This window comes from Mangifera indica, unplaced genomic scaffold, assembly GCF_011075055.1.
Source record: "Mangifera indica cultivar Alphonso unplaced genomic scaffold, CATAS_Mindica_2.1 Un_0001, whole genome shotgun sequence".
NCBI classification, from domain to species: domain Eukaryota; kingdom Viridiplantae; phylum Streptophyta; class Magnoliopsida; order Sapindales; family Anacardiaceae; genus Mangifera; species Mangifera indica.
In genome coordinates, this window is record NW_025401093.1 from 324,886 (window position 1) to 335,996 (window position 11,111).

The following is an 11,111-nucleotide window of genomic DNA, read 5'->3' on the forward strand; positions in this document are numbered from 1 at the left end:
TTATATAAATTTATTTATACAAATTAAAATGATAGTATCCGATTGTGTAAATTTGAAATGAGAGAAAAAATAAATAATTATATCACTTAATTACAAACTGCGACTTTTATTTGTATATATAAATTTGTATAATATATTTGTATGCATAGTTTTATTTATATGGGAAATGATTTGTAGCCCTTATTATTTTTCTGTATAAACCTACTTTTGAGTTTCAAATTAAAGTGAGGATGAAATTGTAATATGAAAAAAAGAGTATTATTCATCATCATTCATACTTTACATTTGAAGCTTTATATTTATAGTTATTGAAAAATTAAAGATAAATTGACAACGTAATTACTAGTTTAAAAAACCGAGCTTCAATAAATTTATTGTTAATTTCCAATAAGTCTATGTTTATTTTATCATAAATCAAAACTCCATGAAGGTTATGTCAGTTTTATCTTCATGGCTTAATGGTAATTGCTTCATGCAGTTACTTCTTCATGGTTTAGTGGTCTGTAGCTCCTATGTATTATGGTTTATAACTCCCATGTCATAACTCCATAAGTTGCGTAGCATTTTTGATGTTAGAATGCTTTTTAAGACTATAAATAGGGTCCTTGGGTGAGCTTTTTCTACAAGTAAAAACATACACCATTCTATGAAAAAAAGAGATCACTTGGAAGACGAAACTTGCAAGCAATTTTCAGAGGATTATACTGCATCAAATCGTTAAGCAATGGCTGGAGGTTAGTGTTTAATATTCTGCAATATAATTTTAGTTTCTATCTTGCATACTCAGTATATATATGCTTAGATAGAGACCATATACATGTTTTATATTTGGTATCAGAGCTATTTTATGCCTCTGTCTTGCTTTGATTTGTATAACATGCAAAATTTTATGTAATTTTGAATTTCTTTAGAAAGAAAAAGTTGGTTGTTGGCATTTTTTGTTTAAAATTTTTATTTAGATGAATTTTATATCAAAAATTGAGAATTTTGATATATAGAAAGTCAAAATCAGAGTTTTGTAGGCTGATTTAGAGTGCAAAATGTATATAGGTCTGAAACCAGGTCTATCGACCCGAATCTTGACCTGGCTAGAGGTCAAGGATCATCTTCAGATGACATGTCATTTGCTTTTGGTTTCTGCAGATGACATGTCATACCCATCACTTCTGTCTCTTTTGTGATGCACGACTAGCCGACATGACATCTACATTCATTTCCAGTGGATGACATGTCGTTCATCTGCTTTATTAAAATGCTAAAATTACTTCAATTTCGCTTCTTGAACCCAGACCATAAGGCACAAGGTTCTGGGCGAGACACTTGCCGCTCAGCCAATTTCATTTTCGTTGGGAATTCAGGACATAGTTTTAGTTTTCATAAAATTCTGGTTGCTGGAACCCATTACCATCCTCTGCCATGAAAAAATAAAAGCTGTTAGGGTTCAGTTTGATATATTATACATTTTGGCCTTAATAAAATATATTTTTTATAATATGCGATTGCCAAAATTATTATTATTAATTTTAATTGGATAATTTAATATTCATTTATCCAATTTTTAGTGTTTATTAAATAATTTAATATGATTAATTTTATGCATAATTTTGGTTTAATTGAAATTATACTTTAAATAATTTCTTAAGAATTATATGCATAAAATTAAATGTCATGTGATTAGTATAATATTTGATTGATCATAGAGTAGCCACAACATCTTTGATTATATCAAAGTTATACATTAAGTATCTTGGGATCACATTTAGTTATATGACATCAATTGTAATTAATTATGTAAGTATGATAAATCTTATTCCACATGAATTTTTATTATATTTATGTAATTAATTAGGATGAGATAACAAATTATTTTTTTTAATCTACCCACAGGAATTAAGAAAAGGAATATAATTTGGTAGTTTCATCATACGGTTTATATATTTGTATATAAACCTATTTAAATTAAAAACTTAGCCCACAAACAGTTTTTATGTTATATGGTTTATATATTTAAAGCATGTTTATACATTGGTAGAACATGAAATTAATTTTGATAGCTTCAAATTTAGTGACTTAAGCGTGTATGTTAATATTTATTTGCAGTTATTCAACCTGTGAATTTCTCTGATAATGTATGTGATGTTCCTATTTTGAGTGGTGACAATTATAAAATTTGAAAGGAGAGAATTCTTCTCCAATTAGGGTGTATGAACATTGATTATGCTATTAGGAAGGATGAACCACCTACAGCTACAGAAACTAGCACTCAGAATGAAATTGCCCTGTATGAGCATTGGGAGCGATCTAATTGCTTGAGTATGATGTTCATCAGGACACGTATATCTGCTAGTATTCGTGGTTCAATCCCTGAGTGTAATAATGTCAGGCAATTACTGAAGGCTATTGATGAACAGTTTGAGTCTTCAGATAAAGCACTTGTCAGCACTCTAATAACAAAGTTTACATCAATGAAGCTCACTAGTGTTAAAGGTATGCATGAGCACATCATGCAAATGAGGGATATTGCGGCTCAGCTTAAGGCTCTTGAGATTGAGATGTCTGAATCTTTCCTGGTGCATTTCATTCTAAATTCTCTTCCACAACAATACGGATCTTTCAAAATCTCTTATAACACACATAAGGAAAAATGGTCAATCAATGAACTTTTGACCATGTGTGTTCAAGAGGAAGGAAGGTTATTGATTGAAATGAATGAAAGTGCACATATGGTTACACAAGGGAAGAAGAAGAATAACCAAGCCAAGTATAAGGGAAAAGATAAAATATTCAATCAGCCTGAATTTAAGAAGGAATTTAACTGTTTTTTCTGTAAAAAGAAAAGACATCTGAAAAAGGATTGCATTAAGTTTAAAGCTTGGCTTGAAAAGAAAGGTAATCCAATCTCACTTGTATGTTATGAATCTAATATGGTTTATGTTTGTCATAACGCTTGGTGGATTGATTCTGGTTTTACAATCCATATTTCAAATACCTTGCAAGGCTTTCTAAACAAAAGGAAGTCGATGGCCAGTGAACAAAGCATCTATTCAGGAAATAAGATGCGTTCACATGTGGAAACGGTCGGAACGTGCAGATTAGTTTTAGATTTTGGTTTTGTTTTGGATTTAGAACGAACCTTTTATATTCCAAGTTTCTCTAGAAACTTGATTTCTGTTTCAAGACTTGTACCCTTTGGATTTTCCTTTACATTTAATGAAACTGCATTTAGTTTAATTTATAAATCTGCAGTTGTGGGAAATGGTACATTGTCTGATGGTTTGTTCCGAATTCATTTACAAAATAATGTTTCATTTAATTTGATGCATGTTCAAGATAATGTTGGTATTAAAAGAAGTGTTATGAATGAAAATTCCTCTATATTGTGGCATCGGAGATTGGGACATATCTCCATAGAAAGAATTAAAAGGTTAGTGAATGATGGAGTACTAGATACTCTAGATTTTACTGACTTTGATACTTGTGTGGATTGTACAAAGGGAAAACAAACCAACAAGTCAAAGAAAGGTGCCAAGAGGAGTTCAGACATATTAGAAATCATACATACAGATATTTGTTGTCCTGATATGGATGCTTATGGTCAAAAATACTTCATCTCATTTATTGATGATTATTCACGATACATGTATCTCTACATGCTCCATAACAAGAATGAAGCATTAGATGCCTTTAAGGTTTTCAAGACAGAAGTAGATAAACAATTTGGAAAACAAATTAAAATCGTGAGATTAGATAGAGGTGGAGAATATTATGGTAAATACACTCATGATGGACAAGCACCTAGTCCATTTGCAAGGTTTCTTGAAGAAAATGGGATTGTTGCCCAATACACTATGCCTGGTTCTCCAGACCAAAATGGTGTAGCGAAAAGAAGAAACTGAACTCTATTGGACATGGTACGGAGTATGCTTAACAGCTTCAAACTTCCTAAATCACTGTGGGTAGAAGCTCTTAAAATGACAGTGTATATATTGAACCAAGTTCCAACTAAGGCTATTTCTAAAACACCATTTGAATTATTTAAAGGTTGGAAACCAAGTTTGTGACATATATGTGTTTGGGGATGCCCATCTGAAGTAAGAGTTTATAATCCACATGAGAAGAAATTAGACCTAAGGACTATAAGTGGTTATTTCATTGGATATGCCGAAAAGTCTAAGGGTTATAGATTTTATTGTCCATCACATAGCACTAGAATAGTGAAATCTCGAAATGCAAAATTTCTTTAAAATGACTTAATCAGTGGGAGCGATTAATCTCAAGATTTAATTTTTGAGAAAGATTATTCAGATACTCAATCACCCATTTCAAGTAATAGATTGATTATTATTTACAACACCCCTCAAGTTCAAATGGATGTTGAACAACCAATTAATGAAGTTTCACAAGTTGTTGATAATACTCTAGTAGATCAAACTGTTCAACAACCTTCAGATATTGTTAAACCACCAGTTGTACACTCTATTCCACAAGAGGATAGTGTTAGAACATTAAGAAGATCAACTAGAATGAAGAAATCAACTATTTCTAATGATTATATAGTGTATTTACAAGAAATTGACCATAATTTAGGAGCCGAAGATGATCCTGTTATGTTTTCACAAGCAATAGATTGCAGTAAATCTATTTTATGGTACAATGCTTTGAAAGATGAGATGGAATCTATGAAGAGTAATGGAGTCTGGGATCTTGTCAAGTTACCTAATGGGGCAAAGGCCATTGGGTGTAAATAGGTCTATAAAACAAAGAAAGACTCATTAGGTAACATCAAGAGATATAAAGCAAGACTCGTTGCTGAGGGTTTCACTCAAAAGGAGGGAATCGATTATACGGAGACTTTTTCTCCTATATCTAAGAAAGATTCTTTCCATATTATAATGACATTAGTAGCCCATTTTGACTTGGAACTGCATCAAATGGATGTGAAAACGACATTCCTCAATGGAGATTTAAAGGAAGAGGTATATATGAAACAACCTGAAGGATTCTCCTCTAGTGATGGTGAGCATTTGGTGTACAAGCTTAGGAAGTCCATATATGGATTGAAACAAGCATCCCGTCAATGGTATTTGAAATTTCATGAGGTTATCTCTTCATTCGGTTTTGAAGAGAATATCATGGATCAATGTATATACCAGAAGGTCAGTGGGAGTAAAAGTTGTTTTCTTGTTCTATATGTGGATGATATATTACTTGCAACCAATGATAAAAGATTGTTTTATAAGGTGAAACAATTTCTCTCTAAAAACTTTGATATGAAAGATATGGGTGAGGCATTTTATGTCATTGGCATTAAGATTCATAGGAACAGACCTCAAGGCATACTAGGTCTATCTCAAGAAACCTATATCAACAAAGTTTTATAGAGATTTCGGATGAAAGATTGTTCACCAAGTATAGCACCAATTGTGAAGGGTGATAAGTTCAATTTGAACCAATGCCCTAAAAATGAACTTGAAAAGGAACAAATGTAGAACATTTCTTATGCTTCAGCTATTGGAAGCCTTATGTATGCTCAGGTTTGCACAAAACCTGACATTGCATTTGCTGTTGGGATATTAGGAAGATATCAGAGTAACCCAGGTATAGACCACTGGAGAGCTGCAAAGAAAGTGATGCGGTACCTTCAAGGGACCAAAGAATACATGTTTATATATAAACGGACTAATAATTTAGAGGTAGTTGGTTACTCCGATTCAGATTTTGTTGGTTGTGTTGATTCAAGAAAATCAACATCTGGATATATTTTCTTGTTTGTCGGTGGAGCCATATCTTAGAGGAGTGCAAAGCAGTCATTGATTGCTACATCTACCATAGAGGCTGAGTTCGTTTCTTGTTTTGAGGCTACATCACATGGTGTATGGTTGAAGAGTTTCATATCTAGGCTTAGGATTGTGGATTCTATTTCTAAGCCGATAAAAATTTATTGTGACAATTCAGTTGCTATTTTCTTAGCTAAAAATAATAAAAGTAGTAGTCGAAGTAAATATATCGACATCAAGTATTTAGCCATTAAGGAATGTGTAAAAAAAAATAAAGTGGTCATTGAACACGTCAGCACTGAATTGATGATTGCTGATCTTTTGACAAAAGGCATGCCACCAAAAGGTTTTAAGGATCATGTAAAGCGAATGAGAGTTGGTCTCATGTTGTAATTGTGATGGAAGTTGGTTTCATCATGTGATTTGATGTATATACATTTTCTACAATAAAATTATTCAGTTTTTCAATTGATTAAGTTTTCTCATTTTATGTGCACATTTTGGTTTAGAAAATAATCAAATTTGGACCCAGAATAAATATAAGGTTTATTCATTAAGTTATAGAGGAATGAATACATCGTGATACATGAAAGATAATACTCGTTCTTAGAGGACTTATTGCTATGATTCGTGTATTTTATTTCTTTACTTCAGCATGTGGATTGATGGGTTACAGGCCAAGTGGGAGAATGTCAGTTTTTTCTTCATGGCTTAGTGGTCTGTAACTCCCATGCATTATGGTTTATAACTCCCATGCCATAACTCCATAAATTGCGTAGCATTCTTGATGGTAGAATGTTTTTTAAGGCTATAAATAGGGTCCCTGGGTGAACTTTTTCTACAAGTAAAAACATACACCATTCTATGAGAAAAAGAGATCACCTGGAAGATGAAACTTGCAAGTAATTTCCAGAGAATTATACTGTATCAAATCGTTAAACAATGGCTGGAGGTTAGTGTTTAATATTCTATAATATAATTTTGATTTCTATCTTGCATACTCAGTATATATATGCTTAGATAGAGACCATATATATGTTTTAGGGAGAAGGACTATTTCCCACCCATGTTTTGATGCATTCTCAAATTGGCACCCACGGCAGATGAAAATCCAGTTTTCCCACCCGTGAGCTGTTAAAATGGATGATTTCTGTTTGCATAAGGGTAAAATGTCTATTTTACCCTTGTTAGATGAAATGACAAAAATGCCCTTCTGCAAAATTCATCCCAAAATTGTTGTGAGGGTTTCTTTCACCCCCCTTAGGTTTTATAAACTAACATTTCACCCCCAACCTAAAGTTTTTAAACTTTGAAAACTAACATTTTCACCCCCAAACCTAGGGTTTCCAAATTTTTCAAAAAACAGCCGCCCCCCATAACTTTCAAAACTAGCAGTTTCACCCCCATTTTCAACTTCATCTCCCGACGTCGTCTCCGGCGTAGTCACCTGCCTCCTCCTACTGCTGGTGCGACGACGGTGGTGGCCGAAGAAGGAAGAGATGGAGATCTCCTTCTCCTGGTGCACGGTGCGACGAAGAGACGGAGATCTCTTCGTCGCACAATGCGACGAAGAGACAGAGATCTCTTCGTCGCACGCTTCGTCGCTCCACCCAGACGACGAAGGACGACTCTTCGTCGTCCTTCGTCGCTCGTCGCGTCGTCCAGACGCTACGACGAAGGACGACGAAGCGTCGTCCTTCGTCTGTTCTTCCAGATTTGGACGACGCTTCGTCGTCCAGATTTGGGCGACGAAGGGTCGTCCTTCGTCGTCCTTTGTAGTCGGAGATCTCCCATCGATCGATTGCAGCGGCCGTCGGTGGTGGCCGGAGAAGGAAGCAAACCCTAGGGGGTGAAATTAAACTTTTCAAACTTTGAGGATGGGTTAGTTATTACTTTTTAAAACCTGGAGGGGGGAAACGATAATATTTAAAAGTTTTAAGGTTTTAAATAGCAAATGACGATTTTGCCCCTGTCTCTAACTGAAAAATTGGACGGCAGTTTGGTCACGGGTGGGAAAACTGGATTTTCATCTGCCGTGGGTTCCAATTTGAGAATGCATCAAAACATGGGTGGGAAATAGTCCTTCTCCCTATGTTTTATAGGTTAATAAGAGAAATTGCTCACTCATTTCATGTTTCTTTCCATTGAATGTCTTTGCATCTTACTATACCACAAAAATCAATTATCACATTATTTCAGTTAGATGATTAAAAATTAGTTTAATTGATCCTTAATTGTAATTTATTTGATAAAAGTTTCTCTTAATTATAGGCTAAAAGATTATCACTCAAGGTTTGTTGAAATGATAAATTTACTGTTATTAAGTTACAAAAAGTCAAATTTTTATCCATAATTTTTTTAGTAAATTTTATTAAGTGAAAAGATGAAAAAGTCATTTTACATTGATTTTTCTATTCTATTTTCTTTCATTCAAAATAAGGCATGTTTTCAGTGAACTATAATTTTTTTTAAAAAATTGTTAGGGGTATTAAAAAAAATTTAGAGTGTTTTGAAATTTTGAAAAAAGTTAGGGGTGTATTTAAAATTTTTTAATATATCTTTTTATAGTTCCTACATTAATAGTTATACCTCCATAAAATTGAACAAAACTAGATATTTTTAAATTGATAAAAGTTTTAATATTTTTAAAAGGGTTAAGTGATAAATTTTTAAATTAATAAGAATATATTAATAATTTAATATTTATATTAAGTGTTAGCAGTTTCATAATTTCAATGAAATGTTGAAATTATCAATCAAGAAAACAAAATAGAATTTTCTATAGGGAATAGATAATGGGTTAAAATTTGACTTTTTAAAATTCAGGTGGGGAATAGCTAGTTGAACCCAGAATATCAACATGTTTAAAATAGATGATGATGGTTAAACAGAACTATAGTAGAGGGCAAATAAATTGTTTATAACTTTTTTTTGTATTTTTTAAATCCTAATTTCCAAAAATGGCTCATGCAATATTTATACTGGATCTATTCTTTCTCATTTAACCCTAAAAAAATATATTCATTCCAATTGTATGAACAACTTTTTTCTTTTAAAACATATTAAGTTTTTTATTATTAAAATATTCTAAAGAAAAATAATAATTAACTAAATTAAAAAAAATAGAAACTAAATAGTTACATATTAAATAAAAAATGCAATAGCAGATAAAGAAAAAAATAACAAGTGACACTATATGAAGGCCACACATGGGAGTTTCTCAGTGCTTATGTTGGCAAAGCATATGAGCAATAACTATTCTGAATCAAGCGTTAGATAAGCCAAAAAAATTTAATTAGAAAAACTAAGTTCCAATGTGGGGTTATCAATAAAATGAATAATTTTCTTTAATTGCAATGCAAAAATAAATAATAAAAAATAATTTTACATCATTTAAAAATAAATACAAAATGTAAATATAAATATAAATTAGTAAAATTTTATAATTAATTTATTAATAAAAATTGAACACAAAATATAATCGAAAAAATATAAAACTATTAAGCAAGTAGAAACTAAATTGTTTGAATGATTTAAAATTTGATTGAAATTTGAAAGAGTTTGAGATTGAAATTGAATTAAAAAAAATGTAGAGAGAATGAGAAATTATGTTTTGAATGTGATTTGAAAATAAAAATGTATTTAAAATATATATTTTTTTAAATAACCTGTTGCACTCCTCTGGGCTGCACTTAAAATAGGGTGACCCCCTACATGTCTAAACTTGGGGAATAATAATTAACTTGTCTGACAAATGTACTATTGTTTCAACGAAAATTAAAAAATTAATAAAGAAATTATATAAAATATAATAATCAATCATCAAATACCTCATTTTAGATTATCAATTAGAACAGATGACTTACTTCCACTCAAATATTAGTATTTTCTTAAGTTATCTTTTAAAAATTTTAAATATTTATTTAGTTATTAAAATTTTCAGTTATTATAAGAGATAAAATTATTATTTAATAAAAATATTTAAAAAGAACTAAAAATTTATCATATTTTTTATAGATTTAAAACTCTAAGAATTCCCCCCTCCCACCCCCAACCTAAGGTTTAAAAAGCGAAAAATTTTACCGCTCTCCCCTGATCATCTTCATTAGACAAAGACTATTTGTCTTGAGTGATTTCGAAATTATATCAAAATAATATTCAATTACATTATAACAAATCATCTGATTGTACTATTGAATGCTTAGAACTGGCCGCGCACATCATTATTCATATAAAAAACTAAACAAGATAGAAAATGTGACTGATAAGATATTATGCGATTAATATATATTATCTTATTAAATTTTAAATAATAGAAAGAAAAAATGAATATAATTTTTGAAACTATTCAAAAATAGTTTATATTTAATTTAAAATCATCTAATTATATAATAATATATTATTTGTATACTTAATTATGTACATAGAATTGTATGCACATAGTTTAATTAATATGTATTTATCCATTGAAAAATTTTCAAGAAATTGTTGTAAGTCAATTAGAAGAAACTCAACTTTGAGTTTTTATTAGTAATTTTCTGAATATCTTCTTTTTCTTCCAAAGTAAATGTATGTATTAATTCCTAAATGTAATAGAACAATATTATGTATACCTATTTTAAATATATAAATAGATATACATTTACATTTATCATATAATTGAGTATTATTTTATCTTTAATTTAAAATTGTCTAATCACGTAATGACACATATAAATGTATATCTATTTGTATACTCAAACTGAGTATATATGAATTTATTAAATAAAATAAGACTGTATTATTGAATTTGAAAGTTTTGTCATTGATTGTATTAATTTGAAAGTAAATATAAATTAGTAAAACCTAATAATTAATTTTTAAAAATAATTTATTAAAAATAAAGCATAAAATATAATTGAAAATTATATAAAAATTATTAAAAAAGCGAAAATTAAGTTATTAAATAGAACTAAAATTTGATTGAGATTTGAGAAAGTTTGAGATTGAAATTGAATGAAGAAAATATGGAGAGATAGAGAAATTATATTGCGGATGTGGTTTGGAAAGCGGGGAAGGGGGATTTATATAGAAAATAAAAAAGAAGAAAATTTTTAAAAAAAATTCAGGCCAACAATTACTAGAGCCCCAAGGGCTACTGGCTTGGCCTGGCTTCTGCACCTGCAGAGGCATCTGTTATATTCTAAAGTTTTTTTATTTGGCCAAAAGATTTATTCCTATCCAAGGTTTAGTGTACATTGAAACTTTCATCCACTAGTTTTTGAAAACTCTTGAAAACTCAAATACCCACTGATTATCCATTTTCTGTTAAAATTCTCTATTAGAGTTAAGGGT